Source organism: Bos indicus x Bos taurus, chromosome 4, assembly GCF_003369695.1.
Source record: "Bos indicus x Bos taurus breed Angus x Brahman F1 hybrid chromosome 4, Bos_hybrid_MaternalHap_v2.0, whole genome shotgun sequence".
Classification (NCBI taxonomy): domain Eukaryota; kingdom Metazoa; phylum Chordata; class Mammalia; order Artiodactyla; family Bovidae; genus Bos; species Bos indicus x Bos taurus.
Window position 1 is genome coordinate 77,013,906 of NC_040079.1, and position 19,857 is coordinate 77,033,762.

Here is a 19,857-nt window from a genome sequence, read left to right on the forward strand (position 1 = left end):
CAGCAATTTCAAATTAATCAAAAGTTTGATAACAAGTTTTTCTTATAAATTTTTTAAGAATAATTATTTCTGAATAAGACAATAGGTAACTTTTTTTTTTTAAAGCAAATCTCACAACATTCTGCAAAGGCACAAACACACTGTGCTTTTCTCCAGCTTTCAAAGGGCTCTGGCTGTTGTCTTTGATGTGCACAGCATCCTGCCCAGAGCTGCATCTCCCTGCCATTTTAGTCGTTCCCATGACTGCTGACAGTGGGCCTGCTGCTCTAATCGTTCTTCAGATTACCACAGCTCTTTTTCCCACAGTTCCATGATCTCAGCTACAGAATCATTTGTTTCTCTCATCAGCCTGCGAAACTTGTTAAAGAGGAGACTAATTCCTGTGTATCTCTGTAATAAGAGCCTGGCAAATAGCAGGCATGGTATATGAGCTTACTACGTGAATATCCATATATAATCAAGGCAAATTACTTTCCAAAAAATACTTTAATTTTTTGATTGGCAAAAAAATATAGTGGTATTTTTTAAAAAGATCAGTGTTATACTTTCAGCATCAACTTCAAATCCATTATTGTGTTTTCAATTAATTGAATAGTTTATGAACACCGTTGCTCATTCATTTATTGGAGTCTTTATTTAGCATTGACTATGAACCCAAGCACTCCAGTATACCTCTGAGAGAAAATGATGACTACAATGCAATCCTTGTCTTCCAGATGCTCAAGGGTCTAGGCACATTTGATAGTAAGCAGACAAGCATTAAAACAGGAAATAGGATTAAGCACTCAAACAAGGAGACACAGAGAGGAAAACCCATCTCACTACCTGCAGAGGCCACTGAAGGTAACTGGGAAGACAGTGTGGTGTGAAAGAAACAATTCTTAAGTAGAAGTGACGGGGTCTAGATGTGTAGTTTCTATGTAACTACAATTTAAGTAACTCAGTAAGGCTCACTCTCTTCATCTATACATTGGGAATGGCAATACTTGTTAAAATCACCTGTATTGTGAACTGCAAACAACTAAAACATACTCTAGTTAAATTAAAAATGATAAGGATGAGAAGATGTGAGATGGCTACTTGAGGGAAGAGACTGGAAAATCTTGGGGAAAAAGGGCAGAAACAAAGAAGTTCTGTCTGGACACCCAGGCTTTGTGTGCTGGCCCTGGACTCTGAAGCCTAGCAGATCCCACTACCTCAGACTCAACCCTCAGTGGCAGCCACCCTGGTGGGGATGAACTTAAACTCTTCTTAGAGGCTCTGAGCTTATTCATTTCCAGGGAAACGTTCAGGAAAGGTCATCTCATTGGCTGAATCACAGGCACAAGACAGCCCCTGAGCTGCTGAGGAGGACTGCCCTCCTTAGATTTCACGGGGGAGTCTAGAGCCCTATTTTCATCCATTGTATATCATGGTTCTCCCTGAGACAGGAAGGGCTTTGAGATGGTGGACAGGCAGAAAATACAAACCTTCACTACATGTGCCCAACTGGGTTGTTGTGACGATGAAGTAAGGATGTATGAGGAAGAGCTTCATAAACTGTGAAACTGCCCATTTTAACGGCAGTGTAAACTTCAGGCTGGCATGAAGTGAGTGATGGTTCTGGAGGCCAGCCATGCCACTGACACTGTTGCCCATTTTCACAGATATTCACAGTTGTAAGAACAATACCAGAAAAAAAATTATCACATGAAGTGGTTCTTAAACATGTAGAACTTTTAAACAGAAGTCTACAAAGTGGATGTTACGTATTTTGCTAAAGGTTGCTTTCTAATTTGATTTAGAGCATTTCAAACGAATCAGACCTTTGAATGCACTCGCCAAATTCTGAGCAAACAAAAACTGTTAGTTGTTCCTAGAAGTCTATGAACTATTACTGTATTACAGCACCCAAAAGACCTAGCAGAGTTCTTAGTATATTGCTGTGTTTCCCACAGAATCATAACACTTAACTTATTATGTAATAAATATAATGTAAATTAGTAAATAGTCCTGCATGTTCCAATAAGCAGTATAATTTTAAGCAGTGTTCTGACTTTTTAGTGCTTCCAAATATATATAGTACTAAGAAAAGTGAGTTTGCATAGGCTCCAGGAGTTGGTGAGGGACAGGGAAGCCTGGCGTGCTGCAGTCCATGGGGTCACAAAGAGTCAGACATGATTGAGTGATTGAACTGAACTTAAGAAAAGTAAAAGTGTTAGTTGCTCAACTGTGATCAACTTTTTGAGATCTCATGGACTATAGCCCTCACCAAGCTCCTCTGTCCATGGAATTCTCCAGGAAAGAATACTGGAGTGGGTAGTCATTCCCTTCTCCAGGGGATCTTCCCAACCAGGGATTGAAACCAGTTCTCCTGCATTGCAGGCGATTCTTTACTGTCTGAGCAACCACTGAAAGATGAGCCCCCCAGGTCACTAGGTGTCTAATATGCTACTGGGGAAGAGTGGAGAAGTAGCTCCAGGGAGAATGAAGAGGCTGAGCCAAAGTAGATATGATGCCTAGTTGTGGATGTAGTGGTGAAAGTAAAGTCTGATACTGTAAAGAAAAATACTGCATAGGTACCTGAAATGTTAGGCCCATTAATCAAGGTAAATTGGTGGTCAAAGAAGAGATGGCAAGAGTGAACATCGAGGGAAAAAACAGAGTGAACATTGACATTTTAGGAATCAGTGAACTAAAATCGACAGGAATGGGAGAATATAATTCAGATGACCATTATATCTACTACTGTGGGCAAGAATCCCTTAGAAGAAATGGAGTAGCCCTCATAGTAAAAAAAAAAAAAAAAAAGAGTCCAAAATGCAGTACTTGGGTGCAATCTCAAAAATGACAATGATCTTGGTTCCTTTGCAAGGAAAACCACTCAGCACCACAAGTAATCCAAGTTTATGCCCAACCACTAGTGCCAAAAGAGCTGAATTCAGCTGAACGGTTCTTTGCAGACCCACAAGGCCTTCTAGAACGAACATCAAAAAAAGATGCCCTTTTCATCATAACAGAGTGGAATGCAAAAGTAGGAAGCCAAGAGATAAATGGGATAACATGCAAGTTTGGCCTTGGGGTACAAAATAAAGCAGGGTAAAGCTAACAGAGCCTTGCTAAGATAGCAAACACCCTCTTCCGAAAACATAAGAGACGATTCTACACATGGACATCACCAGATGGTCAATACTAAAATCAGACTGATTATATCCTTTGCAGCCAAAGATGGAGAAGCTCTGAATAGTCAGTAAAAACAAGACCTGGAGCTGACTGTGACTCAGATCATGAACTCCTTATTGCAAAATTCAGACTTAAATTGAAGAAAATAGGGAAAGCCACTAGGCCATTGAGGGGTTGACCTAAATCAAATCTCTTATGATTATACAGTGGAAGTGACAGATTCAAGGGATTAGATCTGACAGAGTGCCTGAAGAACAATGGATAGAGATTTGTAACACTGCACAGGAGGCAGTGACCAAAATCATCCCCAAGAAAAAGAAATGTAACAAGGCAAGATGGTTGTCTGAGGAGGCCTTACAAATAGCTGAAGAAAGAAGTGAAAGGAAAAGGAGAAGGAAAAAATATACCCAACTTAATGCAGAGTTCCCAAGAATAGCAAGGAGAGATAAGAAGCCTTCTTAAGTGAACAATGCAAAGAAATAGAGAAAATAGTAGAAAGGGAAAGACTAGAGATCTCTTCAAGAAAATTAGAGATACCAAGGGAACATTTCATTCAAAGATGGGCACAATAAAAGACAGAAATAAGTTAGGACATAACAGAAATGCAAGAGATTAAGAAGTGATGCCAAGAATACACAGAACTGTATGAAAAAGGTCTTAATGATATAGATAAACACAATGGTGTGGTTATTCACCTAGCACCAGACATCCTGGAGTGTGTAGTCAAGTTGGCCTTAGGAGGCATCACTATGAATAAAGCTAGTGGAGGTGATGGAATTCCAGCTGAGCTACTTCAAATCCTAAAAGATGATGCTGTGAAAGTGCTGCACTCACTATGCCAGCACATTTGGAAAACTCAGCAGTGGATACAGGACTGGAAAAGGTCAGTTTTCATTCCAATCCTAAAGAAGGGCAATGTCAAAAAATGTTCAAACTATCACACAATTGCGCCCATTTCACAGGCTAGCAAGATAATGCTCAAAACTCTTCAAGCTAGACTTCAACAGTACGTGAACTGAGAACATCCAGGTGCACAAGCTAGATTTAGAAAACACACAGGAACTAGAGATCAAATTGCCAACATCCGTTGGATCATAGAAAAAGCAACACAATTCCAGAAAAACATCTACTTCTGCTTCATTGACTAAGCTAAAGCCTTTGTATGGATCACAACAAACTGTGGAAAATTCTTAGAGATGGGAATATCAGACCAACTTACCCACTTCCTGTGAAACCTGTATACAGGTGAAGAAGCAACAGTTAGAACCAGACATGGAACAATGGACTGGTTCAAAATTGGGAAAAGAGTACATCAAGGCTATATATTGTCACCCTGCTTATTTAATTTATATGCAGAGTACATTGCTAGAAATACTGGGCTGGATGAAGCACAGTGGAATCAAGATCCAGGAGAAATATCAATAACCTGAGATATGCAGATGACACCACCCTTATGGCAGAAAAAAACAGAAACTAAAGAGTCTCTTGATGAATGTGAAAAAAGAGTGAAAAAGTTGGCTTAAAACTCAACGTTCAGAAAACTAAGATCATAGCATTCAGTCCCATCATTTCATGGCAAATAGATGGGGAAACAATGGAAATAGTGACAGACTTTATTTTTGGGGGCTCCAAAATCACTACAGCCATGAAATTAAAAGATGTTTGCTCCTTAGAAGAAAAGCCACGACAAACCTAGACAGTATATTCAAAAGCAGAAACATTACATTACTGACAAAGGTCCATCTAGTCAAAGCTATGGTTTTTCCAATAGTTATGTATGGATGTAAGAGTTGGAACACAAAGAAGACTGGGTGTGGAAGAATTGATGCTTTTGAACTGGGGTGTTGGAGAAGAGTCTCAAGAGTCCCTTGGACTGCAAGGAGATCAAACCAGTCCATCCTAAAGGAAACCACTCCTGAATATTCATTGAAAGGACCAATGCTGAAGCTGCTGCTGCTGCTAAGTCGCTTCAGTCGTGTCCGACTCTGTGCAACCCCAGAGACGGCAGCCCACCAGGCTCCCCTGTTCCTGGGATTCTCCAGGCAAGAACACTGGAGTGGGTTGCCATTTCCTTCTCCAATGCATGAAAGTGAAAAGTGAAAATGAAGTCTAAAGTTCTAATAATTTGGCTACGTGATGTGAAAAGCTGACTCATTAGAAAAGACCCTGATGCTCAGAAAGATTGAAGGCAGGAGGAGAAGGGGAAGACAGAGGATGAAATTGTTGGATGGCATCATTGACTCAATGGACATGAGTTGAGTAAATTCAGGGAGATAGTGAAGGACAGGGAAGCCTGGCATGCTGCAGTCCATGCGGTCTCAAGGAGTTGGACATGAATGAATGACTGAATAACAACAACAAGTACTAAGAAAAATGAATCACACTTCAGTGACTTTTTTTCCAATTTGTCTTTTATGGCTTAAATCTCTGTGAGGTAGAAAAAGAACCTTTTACTAATTAGAAATAAATGCATGTGTGAGTTCAGTCACATAGCTCAGGCTAAAAATAATTATTAACAGATTATGTTGAATTTATATTCATAAGTAATTGCATCTATTGACGTGTAATGTGATTATAAATCATATAGCAGTATTTTTTCCTACAATTTGGTTTATGAAATTAATACTTTAAATTTTAGATGCAAAAGAATATAAAATATTAATTAAGACATTAAGATTATCTTTATTAGCAATAATAGCAATTTAAAAGAGGCATAGAAATAATGCATGTAGTTACTACATTTGAGAAATGCAATTCCTAGAAAATAGGCTATTGCTTAAACCAAATACACAGAACAAAGACACATGTATACCTGTGGCGGATTCATTTTGATATTTGGCAAAACTAATACAATTATGTAAAGTTTAAAAATAAAATAAAATTAAAAAAAAAAAAACAAAGAAACAGGAAATTCCTAAAAGAAGCTGAAATTCAGCCAAATGGTCAGGTAGCTTAATTACTGAAATAATCCTGGTGTTTAAATATATACAAACCAATATACTAAGGATAAATGTGCCATGTAGGTAACACAACAGCATGTTTTCAGAAAACAAATAAACATCAAAACTATTTTAAAATATAATTTGGAAAAACTGTCCCATTAAGCATGAAGTACCTGTATGTATGTTTAACAGCACAGATCACAGTGAGATAAAATGACTTTGAATCCTGTGTCCCCTAATCTGGCTGGCTCTTCATATCCTTAAAGTGAAATTTAGCTGAAGTGGAACTGTGGGGCTGTAAGATGACCACAGCCACAAAAGCAACTATAATAACCTGTGCTATGATTATCATCATAGCAATTTAGTGAGCTGGACATTGAAAGGGCATTTTACTTCTGAGCTCTTGTATCTGATAGGGATTAGAATGAAGTTATCCTGCCTCTGCAGTTAAAGGAAAATAGAGGCTCTAAAAAAATTAAACTATTTCCAATATTATACATGAAGCAAGTGGAAAAACTATATCCATTTGATTGAGGAACCGCATTTCTTTTCAAAATACTATAATGCCTCCCGAGAGACAGACAGAGAGAGAGAGAGAAAGATAAATAAATAAAAGTACAGAGCAATTTGATACAGTCCTCTAGGACTTCACTCAAAGTCACAACCAATGAACAGAAAAATATCACTTTCAAAAGAGAAATCAGTGATTGCTACCAAAATCATGAAGCAGGGACATTTTAGGTGATTTTTTTCCCTCCTTTCTTTTAAAATTGAGTGTGAGTGTGAGTGTGAGTGTGAGTGTGTGTGTGTGTGTGTGTTTGGGGGGCATGGGGTAGGGATTATAGGCTTTCCAGCCCACTTTTTACTGACTGTATTTGTAATGAATGATGTATTCATTAGCAGTTTCATCTTAATTTAACACAAAGTTTCACTAACTTAGTTGTTAAAAACGATGACAAAATGGAAATGATACATATCATTGTTCACATAATTCTATCATAATTAGGATAATCTATATATTAAGAAAGTTTAATTTTGAATCAATGTTTGGAAAATAAAAGAGGCAATTATTAAGAAACTTGATTTATACATCAGCTTTTAAAGTACTTAAAAGAATGGCTTTTTTTTTTTTCATAAAGGTATAGATAATCAAAGGGCTTCCCTGATGGCTCAGTGGTAAAGAATCCATCTACCAATGCAGAAGATGTGGTTTCAATCACTTTGTTTTGTTGTTTAGTTGCTCAGCCGTGTCTGAATCTTTTGCAACCCCATGAACAGCAGTCTGCCAGGCTCCTCTATCCATGGTATTTCCCAGGCAAAAATACTAGAGTGGGTTATCATTTTCTTCTCCAAGTTCAATCCCTGGGTCAGGAACACTCCCTGAAGAAGGAAATGGCAACCTACTCTAGTATTCTTGACTGGGAAATCCCATGGACAGAGGAGCTTGGTAGGCTATAGTCCATTGGGTCGCAAAAGAATCACACATGACTTAGCGACTAAACAACAGCATAGCTATGAAAAAGAGAAACAGAGTGAATACAGTCATTTCTTACATTATAAATACGAAATGAGCTTCCCTGGTGGCTCAGTCATGAAGAATCTGCCTGCCAATGGAGGACACACGGGTTTGATCCCTGACCTGGGAGGATCCCACATGTGGAGAAAATATGCTTGTGTGCCACAATTACTGAGCCTGTGCTCTAGAGCCTGGGAGCTGCACCTACTGAGCCCGTGTGCCACAACTGCTAAGGCCTGCATGCCCACAACTACAACAGGAGAAATCACTGCAATGAGAAGCATGTGTACCAGAACTAGAGAGTAGTCTCCATTCGCCAGAACCAAAGAAAAGTCCATGAAGCAACGTAGACCCAGCACAGCCAAAAATAAATATATATTTTAAAAAATATGAAGAAAGCTTCCCAGAAATATGAATAAAAAGAGTAGTCTATAATGTCAATAATCTGTTTAATAATAAAAATATTTAATAAATGACCATTTACACCGAACACTGTTATACTTAATTTCTTGCAAGTGGATGAAAATAGATTACAGTGCTATAAATTAACCTTCCTAGAAAATACTTGGAAAATCTAATCCATTAACCACTTTTAGACAGACCCTTCCTAAGCCATCCAGAAGAGATAAAATGAGCTTTTCAAATGACTTTTTGTGTATTATACTTGAAGACCATCACAGAATTACTCCTTTGCTTTCTCTAGCTTGTTAGAACAAATAATGTTTTAAAAAAGTCTAAATTTTCTAAATAGCATTTTGTCTTTCTTCTGATCCTTCTCAGGTTCTGCCCCCGCCTCCCCCCACCTCAGATACTGATTTTAATGGTGAGGCCAGAGGAAAAAAAGGAATACAAAATTATAAACTGTTCTTAATATTTTTTTGTATCTATAGTCTTTGTTGAAGGGTAATAGGTAATAGAATAGTATTTTCTAAGATGCACCATATTCTTTTTGCTTATAAGTTCTAATAAGAACTTGCTTATAAGTTATGATGAGAAGTAGGAAAGACACTAAAAACTAATTTGGGGTATGACGAAATGTGAAATGTGAAAGTGCTGAGATACTTTGAAATGTTTTTACTTGTTCCCAACATTTTTTCCCTTTAAACAAGATCAGTTTTCATGATAGAAACATATGATTTGTTGTTTAGTTCATTTGTCTTTTTAAGTAGTAGACGCAGATGTTGGCTCTGTGGGTTCAGTCCTTTGGGTGTATGATAATAACATGTGTAGATTTTACACTAAATAACCATCTATCATTCCACACAGCACCCAAGTGGAGATGGACTTTTGAAAGGTAATATTCTTGTCATCAAGATAACTCACAGATTAAGGTCTTGACCCTCATTTCTCCCCTATATTCTCAGTGCTTTTATTCCCATTTCGGTACCCAGAAAGAATTCATTTTGGATAATTATTTGGTGGAAGAGAGATGACTGCCTACAGACACTTCAGGGTATGCATACAACACAGTCTATCACTGAGATCCCCAGAGAGCTTGTGTTGGAAAGAATAATGGCAAAATTTAAGAGGCTGACAGTCTAATCACTTGTTTTTTACAGTTTTATAAATGGAGTGAGGAGTTTTGATACTTGGCATCCTAATGGCACCTGCATAAAATGACTCCGACATTAAATGGAGAGAACAGAGTTCTAGGTCCCTGCACACTTAACTGCGCTATAAAACATGACAGATTATAAGTAAATAACTATTTTTATCACATCAGAGGTTTAAATTTGTATTAACAGAAACAAATAAGTCATCAAAGGATTCTAATTCAAACTTCAAGACATGTTCAACATGTTACATATGGGATAGTAAATGACTGAAAATTAGTACCAAAAATTATCATAAGATGGTCTTGCCATGGCAAGAATCACAGTCATATGCCTACAGTTAGTAAAATAGAAATTCCGTAAATATAAAGCAAAGTTAGTAAATGTACCATAGAAAACATTGTTTTAAAATTATACTTCCTAGCAGAAAATAACACTCAAAGTCTCACGGCAGAATGCTTCTGTCAACTGATTTTTGAAGTTATTTTTGCAAGCAGGTCTGATACTTAAATTTGATCTTCCCGTAGAAGGCATCATTTCTTCAGCACGTCATATATAGTTAGTAGCTTGAAACCAAAATGCAAAAAGATGCTCTGACCTTAAAAGAAGATATATTTTTCTCTTGTGGTGAAAAGCATTTATCTCACATGTGACAGAAATACAAAAAAAAATTTTTAAATGATCACTGATATCTGCATTAAATTACTAAACAATAAATTACTAAATTATTTGAAAATTCATTGTTGAATATGACTTTCAAAATGTGGACAATTGTGTAGACAACGTGAAAAATTATGTTTTTTTCCACAGGCAAAACTGAATTATTCTGCCACAATCCTCACCTAAGAATTTCAAGTATATTTGAAATTAATGAATGCTGGTTAGATAATAGGATCCACATGCATTCTGGATATCACTGTCTTTAGTTGTTCATCAATACGCTCCAGAAATTGAGTAGGTGGTTTAATCTAACATTGTCTGAAACTTGTTTTCAAGTTCTCATTGAGTTCCTTGTGGTCATTTGGGCCAAATTTCCATTTATTTGTGTTAGCCAATATTTAGAGACATAGAACAAATCTTTGCTAAACTGAACTATATCGACTGGTTAGTGTATGTCGTGTCCTTCTTTAAAGAAAACTAGATATCCTTTACTTTAGCGATTCTTCATTCAAGCATTATGCTGAAGTATTCTGAACATTTCCCGCCTGTGCCAAATAAAATATATAAAGAAATCATGCAAAGAAATCCTTAAGAGAACAGAAGGAAGTTACATTTGATTTTTCAATGTCAAATATATGTTTGCTTTCAAAGTAAAGCATTTGAACATTTATAATGATACTAACATAAAAAAACTTACAAACCCAATGCATAAACATATCACATTTAAGTAATATTAAATTTCTTAGAGCAGTTCTGTCTTGTAAAAATGTTATATCAGTCACAAATACACAAGTCATATGTCATTTAAAATTTTCTAATTAGTGACACTGAAAAGGGGAGAAGGTGAGAGTTATTGTAATGATATATCTGACTTTAGCCACATATACAAAATATAATATTTTCAATGTAATATAATACTAAAAGTTATGGATGCACTATTTTTACCTTTTTTCTTACTAAGTCTTCAAAACTCAATGGATAGTTTACACTTAAAAGTGCATTTTGATTCAGACAAGCCCCATTTTCAGTGCTGAATATCCATGTGTGCCTAGTGACTACTATACTGAACAGTACAGCCTTATTTTATCAAATAACACTCAGGTCATCATCTGACTCATTCTTCTCAGAAACAATAAAGTGAAAATCTCTTCTTTAAATGAATGATAGAATTGAGTAAAACACCAGAATACACTGACCACTTCAGGTAACACTGTGTCAATGAGGTTTCTTTTGCTTACTGCTTTGCTGTACTGAATTCATGAAAATATTATTAAGCACCCAACAGATGTACATTTCTTAACAACTCTCATCCATCTTGCTTCCTAATCATTCATTTTATCACTTTATCTTGACTTAACCTGAAAATTTTACTTCTGACTTTATTATCAACTTATAAGTTAGAAAGTAAAAAAAAGAAAAAAATGTTTCAAGTGAATAATATAAATATGGACTTGTGTGTGGAGCCCATCTTAAGGCTGAAGAATCCTTTTTAGTCACAAATCACAGAGAAATTGTTGGTTCATGGTGATGGTGTAAAAACAGATTACTCATATTCGTTTTTCTTCCTCTTGTTATCTCTGGTAACATACTCCATAGTACTCAGAATCCACTGCCTCATACTTCTCTCATGAGACTCCTCTTTCACACCCCGTGCTCATAATAATTCCAGTTTTCTTTTTCTTCTATACAGTATATGTGCCCCATTTCTAATTTTCTTTAGTTATGCTAAGTGACTGGATCACCACTCTGATAAACTAATTCAAACTTAATGCCAACACCAAAAATTGGCTTAATGTATCTTGAATATTAACAACTTTTAATCCTAATCCAAAAAGTTGATTGTTAGATTTGGTCCTTTCAGGGGTGTAACATATATTTTGGGCTTTCCTGGTGGCTCAGCTGGTAAAGAATCCATATGCAATATGTGAGACCTGGGTTTGATCCCTAGGCTGGGAAGATGCCCTAGAGAAGGGAAAGGCTACCTGTTCCAGTATTCTGGCCTGGAGAATTCCATGGACTGTATAGTCCATGGGGTCGCAAAGAGTTGGACACGACTGAGTGACTCTCACTCACATAAATTTCAGAAGAACTTAGTTTTTGGTACTCTCAAATGCAGATATTCTCTTGGGTAGTCAGGGCACCTGGTAAAATAAATATGATGATCCTTGGGGAACATAAGGAAAGATCAATATGAAGATTTTTGGAAAACAGCACTGAGAAAAAAATAATTTGTATTATAATTCCAGTTAGTACCAAATTCACATGCTTCTTTTTTTAAACAGAAACCATTTGCAACTTTGTTACTAATGCAATTAATGTTTAAGTTTTTGAGTGTCTAGTGAGCTTGGTCCTTAAGAGACAGACAGTCCCTTCATGGTTCAGTAAATAAGTGGAAGTGAAATTTTGATGAGTTTTTAAATGAATGTTTGCAAAAAGCTCAGTGGATTTCTGTGATAGTCATCTTGATTAAATTTACTTCTTCAAAAATTGATAAAGGAAACTGAATCATTCAAGGACAGTATTAATTTTCTTACACAGCATTTATAGCTTCTCATACAACTTCCTTCTCTCAATGGTGCTATTAGCTGTGATAGCATGAAGTTACCAAGAAATTAGGAGACCTATAAGACTTTCTTTTCTTACTGTCTTGCAAGTATGATATCTAGGGAAATTCTGATTAACTATAATTTGATTATTGGCTAATGACTTAAGAAATCTGCCAAAATATCTAATTTTTAGATGCTAACAGAAAGCAGAAAAATTTAACTTCTACTTGGGAATTTTGTTTGCTGGATTATTCCAAGCATGCATGTGAAAGACTGCAGCACATAGTCAGAGGATCTGGATCCTAATCAAGGTTCTACGACTGACTTCCTAAAAGACCTTGGATTAGGCATGAGACTATCAAATTCTCCAGGCTAGGCTTCAACAGTATATAAACCGAGAACTTCCAGATGTTTAAGCTGGATTTAGAAAAGGCAGAGGAAACAGAGATCAAAATGCCAATATCTGTTGGATCATAGACAAAGTAAGGGAATTCCAGAAAAGCATCTACTTCTGCTTCATTGACTACATCCACTAAAGCCTTTGACTGTGTGGATCACAACAAAATGTGGAAATTTTTTCAAGGGATGGGAATACTAGTCCACCTTACCTGTCACCTGAGAAACCTCTATGCAGGTCAAGAGTCAACAGTTAGAATAGAACATGGAACAATGGATTGCTTCAAAATTGGGAAAGGAGTACATCAAGGCTGTATATAGACACCCTGCTTATTTAACTTATATGCAGAGTACATCATGAGAAATGCCGGGCTGGATGAAGCACAAGCTGGAAGCAAGATGGCAGGGGAGAAATATCAATAACCTCATATATGCAGGTGATACTAACCTTATGGCAGAAAGCAAAGAGAAACTAAAGAGCCTCTTGTGAAGGTGAAAGAGTGGAAAAGGTGGCTTAAAACTCAATTTTCAAAAAACTAAGATCATGGCATCCAGTCCCATCACCTCATGGCAAATAGATGGGGAAACAATGGAAACAGTGACAGACTTGATTTTCTTCGGCTCCAAAATCACTGCAGATGGTGACTACAGCCACGAAATGATAAGATGCTTGTTCCTTGGAAGAAAAGCCCTGACAAACCTAGATAGTGTATTCAAAAGCAGAGACATTACTTTGCTGACAATGGTCTATCTAGTAAAAGACATGATTTTTTCCCCCATAGTCATGTATGGATGTGAGAGTTGGAAAGAAGGCTCAGCACTGAAGAATTAATGCTTATGAACTGTGGTGTTGGAGAAGACTCTTGACTTCTCCTTGGACTGCTAGGAGGTCAAACCAGTCAATTGTAAAGTAAATCAACCCTGAATATCCACTGTAAGGACTGATGTTGAAGCTGAAACTCCAATAGTTTGGCCACCTGATGCAAAGAACTGACTCACTGGAAAAGACCCTGATGCTGGGAAAGATTGAAGGCAGGAGGAGAAGAGGATGACAGAGGATGAGATGGTTGGATGGCATCACCGACTCAATGGACATGAGTTTGAACAAGGTCTGAGAAATGGTGATGGAGAGGGAAGCCTGGCAGGCTGCAGTCCATGGGGTGGCAAAGAGTGAGACAGGCCTGAGCGAGTGAAAAACAACATCATCATATCAGAAAGCCCTGAGACAATGAGGAGAGAATGGCAATAAATTTTAGCCAACAATTTCAATTACTTGAAGGCCTGGACTCTTTTGCTTTCTTGACACAAATGTGGAGAACTGTCATATTACTCTCTCTTCATATTTCTTTGCACATTCCCTTCTGGGAAAATGGTTGTAGTTATAGAGTATTTCTATTTTTGTTCCAAGACTTTCACTTGAATTCATGCCCTTACGTATTAGAAAGCCCTTAAGTATATCCCCGACAGGATGTGAACTGTGATTACTTTGTGGAAGGCCATACATGAATTACTTCAACTTTATATTTTAGTTCATGTGATACTTTAAAAATTTATGACTTTTAAAAGTAATTTAAAAAATTAAATAAAAACATAGGAAAAAAGTCAAAATTTTCATTGTGATTTGTGAGAGACAAGTGTAAATCCTAGCTGTTAAACTATAAAGTAAGCAACAATTTAGACTTAAGTAGAACCAACTTATAAGCCAGGGAAACAATGATCAACCCAAAAGACCAAAGAAAATAAGAACTGCTGACATTTAACTATGAGGCTTTGTGTAATTATAACAAGTCTTGAATAATGCATATTTTTTTTCCTGAATCAACATATCTACTATCTATGAATATCAACCTGTGACAAAGATAATTATGTCAGAACCATTGGCAGTTAATAAACTCCAGAAATCAACCACTAATTCTTTTAAGATGTATTTTTTATTGAGGTACAACTTCCACAAGCCTCAAATTTTTACATTATAAATTTGCCTTTCACATTGTCCTTATCATTGTGTAGTAAATTTGAAAGTATCAGAAACAAAAGTTTACTGCAAAGAAATTCTTGCATTAATGAAGGAAAAGTAGAGGGAGAAATGTGCAGAAAAAAATGGAAAGTAAGAAGAAAAATAAGAAGCAAGAGGAAGAGAGTAAGAGAGAACTGGAGGAAAAGGTTGAAAAAGGAAAAAGATGAGAAGAGTAGGATGGAGATGAAGACTGGAATGTGCCTTTTCATAAAGTTCCAATATTATTCCTGAGTGACATTCTGCACAAAATCATGCATGTGTGCTCATCTGTCATCACTTAAGAGCTGATAACGTACTAAGCTATACTACCCAATATGGCAGCTATTTGTTACATCTAGCTGTTGAGGACTTGAAATGTGGCTGGTTTGAAATGAGAAACTTTACAAGTGTAAAATCCACAGATTTTGATGAGGGTATATCTTGATGAAGGCATAAAAAAGAAAGCATCCCAGTTATCATTTTTACACTGATTTATGATGTCAAAGGGCTAGCCTGGCGGCCTTGATGGTAAAGAATCTGCCTACAGTACCGGAGACCTGGGTTCAACCCCTTGGTCAAGAATATCCCCTGCAGAAGGGCATGGCAACCCACTCCAGTTTTCTTGCCTGGAGAATCCCATGGACAGAGGAGCTTGGCAGGCTGCAGTCTGTTGGGTCACAAAGAGTCGAACATGCCTGAAGCAAGTTAGCAAGCACACATGATGTAAAAATTATAAGGTTTAGATTGCATAATGTTTCAATTCCTCTTCTAGTTCTTATGAAAACAATAAAACTCAGTAAGTAGTCAATTACTGGTAGCAGGTAATGGCATCCATAAAGGATAGGAGTGGGCATAGGTGAGGGTGAGAGTCAATCCAAAGGTCTAGGGCCATAACAGACACTGAGGGACAAGAGGTTCAGTTAGGAAAACTCTTCAAGGGTCACCAGGGATTTGAGACTCTCATAAGCTGAATTCTGTCATTTATTCAGCAAATATTTACTAAGAGCCTGCTATGTGCCAGGCACAAATTATCTAAAGGCACAATGATGAAAAACGCAAGCAAGTCCTCTTTGAGTTCACCTTCTACTGAGGAGACAGATACTAGTCAAATAACCACACAAACACAAAAGTAGAAACTGACAATAGCTACAAATGTCAAGTAGTGGTGTTCTGAGTACTGAGTTGAGGTTAGGCTTGTTAAGGAAAAAAAAAAAAAAAATGGGATATGGTTAAAAACCCAGTCCCGCCTCCCACTACCCAGGCCAAAATATTTCCAGGCCAATACAGATTTTTAAGAAATGCATGTGACTTTTATAACTATGAGAAATAAAATGTCTTTATGGTTTCTGAAACTTGTCTCAAAGACTCTTCTTAAGGTTAAATAACTGAGCTATATGGAAGTTGATATATATGAGAATATGGGTGTGTTTATATGTGTGTTCTTCTCCCAAACAAATTTAGTTGCCTATAAAAGCTAACTGTAAAATTCTGCTAACTAGTTAGCTAGATAAGTTTCCCCTTTCTCAATTTAACTCATGACACAGTCTATAAAATACTTCAACCATTCCAGTAACTCAAGGGCTATGTGGTTTGAAAATTAAAGTTTCACTTTTGATGAAATGAAACTAACTGAAGGTATATTTGATGGCAGGTTTAATGTAATGAATAACTTCTCTTCCCACACTCTATTTACTACAGTAGTAGGGTCTTCTTTTCCAGGCTGATAACCAGAGTAGACTAGTCATTTCTTGCTTCTGACAGTGGGGACAGGGGTAGAGTTAGTGAAAGGCTAGCTTCCCATGGTATTGATGTCTAAATTGAAATTAGAAAGGTGAGTAGAACCTGGTATAGGTTCAAGATGTACAAGAAAAGCATTCTAGGCCAAAGGAATACATTTGCAAAAGCCCTGGCTCTTGAGGAAGAACAGTTCCTTAGAAGAATTAAAAGATCAGTGTGCTTGGTACCAACAACAAAGTGAAGGGGTTGGTCCTGAGGTTAGAGATTACATGGAGCCTAAAAGGTTTTGTTAAAGCTTTAGGTTAACTTTCAAAATGTGACAGGAAGGTTGTGAAAGACAGATTATTTTGAAGCAGACTACCAGGCAAGTAGAATGGATTAGAAGCTGCAAGAAGAAAAGTCGTGAGGTCAGTGAGGGGTCTATGGAAGGGGTGCAACATGGCAGAGTGGGCTTTTAGGAGGTGATAGGTGTTAGGACAAAAATGATTATCAGTTAGGTTCCAAAGGCCAAAACCAAAGAACAAAATGATGTTTAGGTAGGGACTAGTATTAGCCACTTGCCTAACGAACTGTTAGTCTTCTCACAATGACCTCCCCTTCTTTACCCTGGAAATAAGAAATTTTGGACAGAAGCTCTAAATTTGCTCCTGATTCTCAGGATTTCGTTAGAAAACAATGTGGGTTGTCAATAATTTTTTTTTTTTTTTTCCCCCTTGAAACATTATAAAATTCTTTAGGTCTTAATTTCCTTTTTTGAAAGTTTTCACAAATATTCAGGTGCTTATTGGTGCCCATATCAGAGTTTGTTTATACCTCTTGTTACAGCTTTTACATTTTATTGTAATTATTTATTCAGTGTCTACATAGCACTAAAACTTTGGCTTCTCAAAAGGTGTCATTCATTATTTAGCTTTGTTTTCCAGCATCTACAATAAAACTGGCACATAGCCAATACTGAGTACATGAATTCTTACACTGATGGGACACTCACATCCTGTAAAGAAGGATGCAACCCTGATCACTATTTAACTTTGAATTTTATTAGAAATACAAATTTCCAGGCCCTACCCTTCATCTCCTAATCAGAATCTCTGGGCACGGATCACTCCAGGTCATTCTGCTATATGTTAATATCTGAGAACCACAGCTTCGGAGGACTGCCTCAATGGGAGGTAGACCAATCGAGTTAGATTTTAAAAGTCAGGCCAGCATAAGAAGGATTCAATTAGACTATTTTAGGATCTCCTATCATTCTTTTTTCTTGAAAATAGTCTTTATAAAAAGCTGCCAAACATAGGTGTTTTTTATTTTTATTTATTTTTTTATTGAAGGATAATTGCTTTTCAGAATTTTGTTGTTTTTGTCAAATCTCAACACGAATCAGCCATAGGTATACATATATCTCTTCCCCTTTGAACCTCCTTCCCATCTCCCTCCCCATCCCACCCCTCTAGGTTGATACAGAGTCCCTGTTTGAGTTTCCTGAGTCATACAGCAAATTTCCATTGGCCATCTATATTACATATGGTATTATAAGTTTCCATGTTACTCTTTCCATATATTTCATCCTCTCCTCCCCTTTCTCCATGTCCATAAAGTCTATTCTCTATGTCTGTTTCTCCATTGCTGCCCTGTAAATAAATTCTTCAGTACCATTTTTCTAGATTCTGTATGTATGTATTAGAATACGATATTTATCTTTCTCTTTGTGACTTACTTCACTCTGAATAATAGGTTCTAGGTTAATCTACCACATTAGAACTGACTCCATGTGTTTTTTATTATTAATTTTCTGATATGAAACCTATCTATGTTAGGGATTAGCAAAATCTTTTTATAAAGAACCAAAAAATAAATATTTTAGGCTTTTTTTGGGCATGTGGTTTCTGTCATAATTACTCAATTCTGCAGTTGTAGCATGCAAGTAGTTACAGATAGAACACAAGTAAACAGGTGTGGCTGTGCTCCAATAAAATATTATTTATGGATACTAAAATTTCAGTATCATATAATTTTCATGTGATACAAATATTATTCTTTTAATTTTTATATAATTTAAAATACAAGCTATTCTTACTTTGCAAACTTTACAAAAGTAGATGTTGCAGTGGATTTAGTCCACTGGATGTAGATTGTCCACCACCAGTAATAAAATATTATTTATGGATACTAAAATTTCAATACCATATGATTTTCATGTGACACAAATATTATTCTTTTGATTTTTATATGATTTAAAATAAAAACTATTGTTATTTTTCAAACAGTACAAAAGTAGATGTTGCAGTGGATTTGGCCCATTGGATGTAGATTATCCACCGCTGGTCTATGGAATAATCAGTCCCCAATACACAATTTTACAAACATAGATATTGACTCATTAACTGAGCATTTAATTAAGTGAAAGTGAGTGAAAATCTCTCAGTCGTGTTCGACTCTTTGTGGCCCCATGGACTCTACAGTCCACGGAATTCTCCAGGCCAGAATACCGGAGTGAGTAGCCACTGCCTTCTCCAGGGGATCTTCCCAACCCAGGGATCGAACCCAGATCTCCCACATTGCAGGTGGATTTTTATCAGCTGAGCCACAAAGGAAGCCTTTAATATGTGCCCAGTAAATAAGCAATGCAGATGAAGCACTTGTCCTCAGGGAAACAGAGGAGAAAAGACTTTAAAAATTAATCAGATAAATGAAATGAATAAAGAACATGCCAGAGTGATTAAGACAGGGCAACAGAGAAACCTACTTTAGGTAGGATGGGCAGAAAAGGTCTGCTGCTGCTACTGCTGCTGTCACTTCGGTTGTGTCCGACTCTATGTGACCCCAGAGACAGCAGCCTGCCAGGCTCCCCCATCCCTGGGATTCTCCAGGCAAGAACACTGGAGTGGGTTGCCATTTCCTTCTCCAATGCATGAAAGTGAAAAGTGAAAGTGAAGTTGCTCAGTCGTGTCCGACTCTTAGCAACCCCATGGACTGCAGCCTACCAGGCTCCTCCGTCCATGGGATTTTCCAGGCAAGAGTACTGGAGTGGGGTGCCATTGCCTTCTCCAGAAAAGGTCTGAGAAGGTACTATTTAAACTGAGATCAGAAGGATGAGAATGTGCCTATCATATGAAAAGCCAGGAGAAGACGGTTATAGATTGAAGAATAACAAGAATAAAGTTGACAGGGTAGAAAGAGCTTCCTGTAATAATAAGTGTGGAGGAGAGGGGCAGGATTCAACTGGGAAGACAGGAAGCAGATCCTATAGGGCCTTGTCAGTCAAGTCAAGGGATTTGTTAAGGTTTTACAGAGGGGAAATGTAATTTTAAGGTTCTAAAGGTTATTCATCCTTGGTGCTGTGTGGAAA

The 19,857-nt window shown here is 37.0% G+C and overlaps 1 protein-coding gene across 12 annotated transcripts in view; it reads right to left on the minus strand.

Annotated features, from left to right (window-relative positions):
* The window catches only part of MAGI2 (membrane associated guanylate kinase, WW and PDZ domain containing 2), a 1,464,809-nt gene that overhangs the window by 540,027 nt on the left and 904,925 nt on the right, over positions 1 to 19,857 (minus strand). The window lies entirely within an intron of this gene.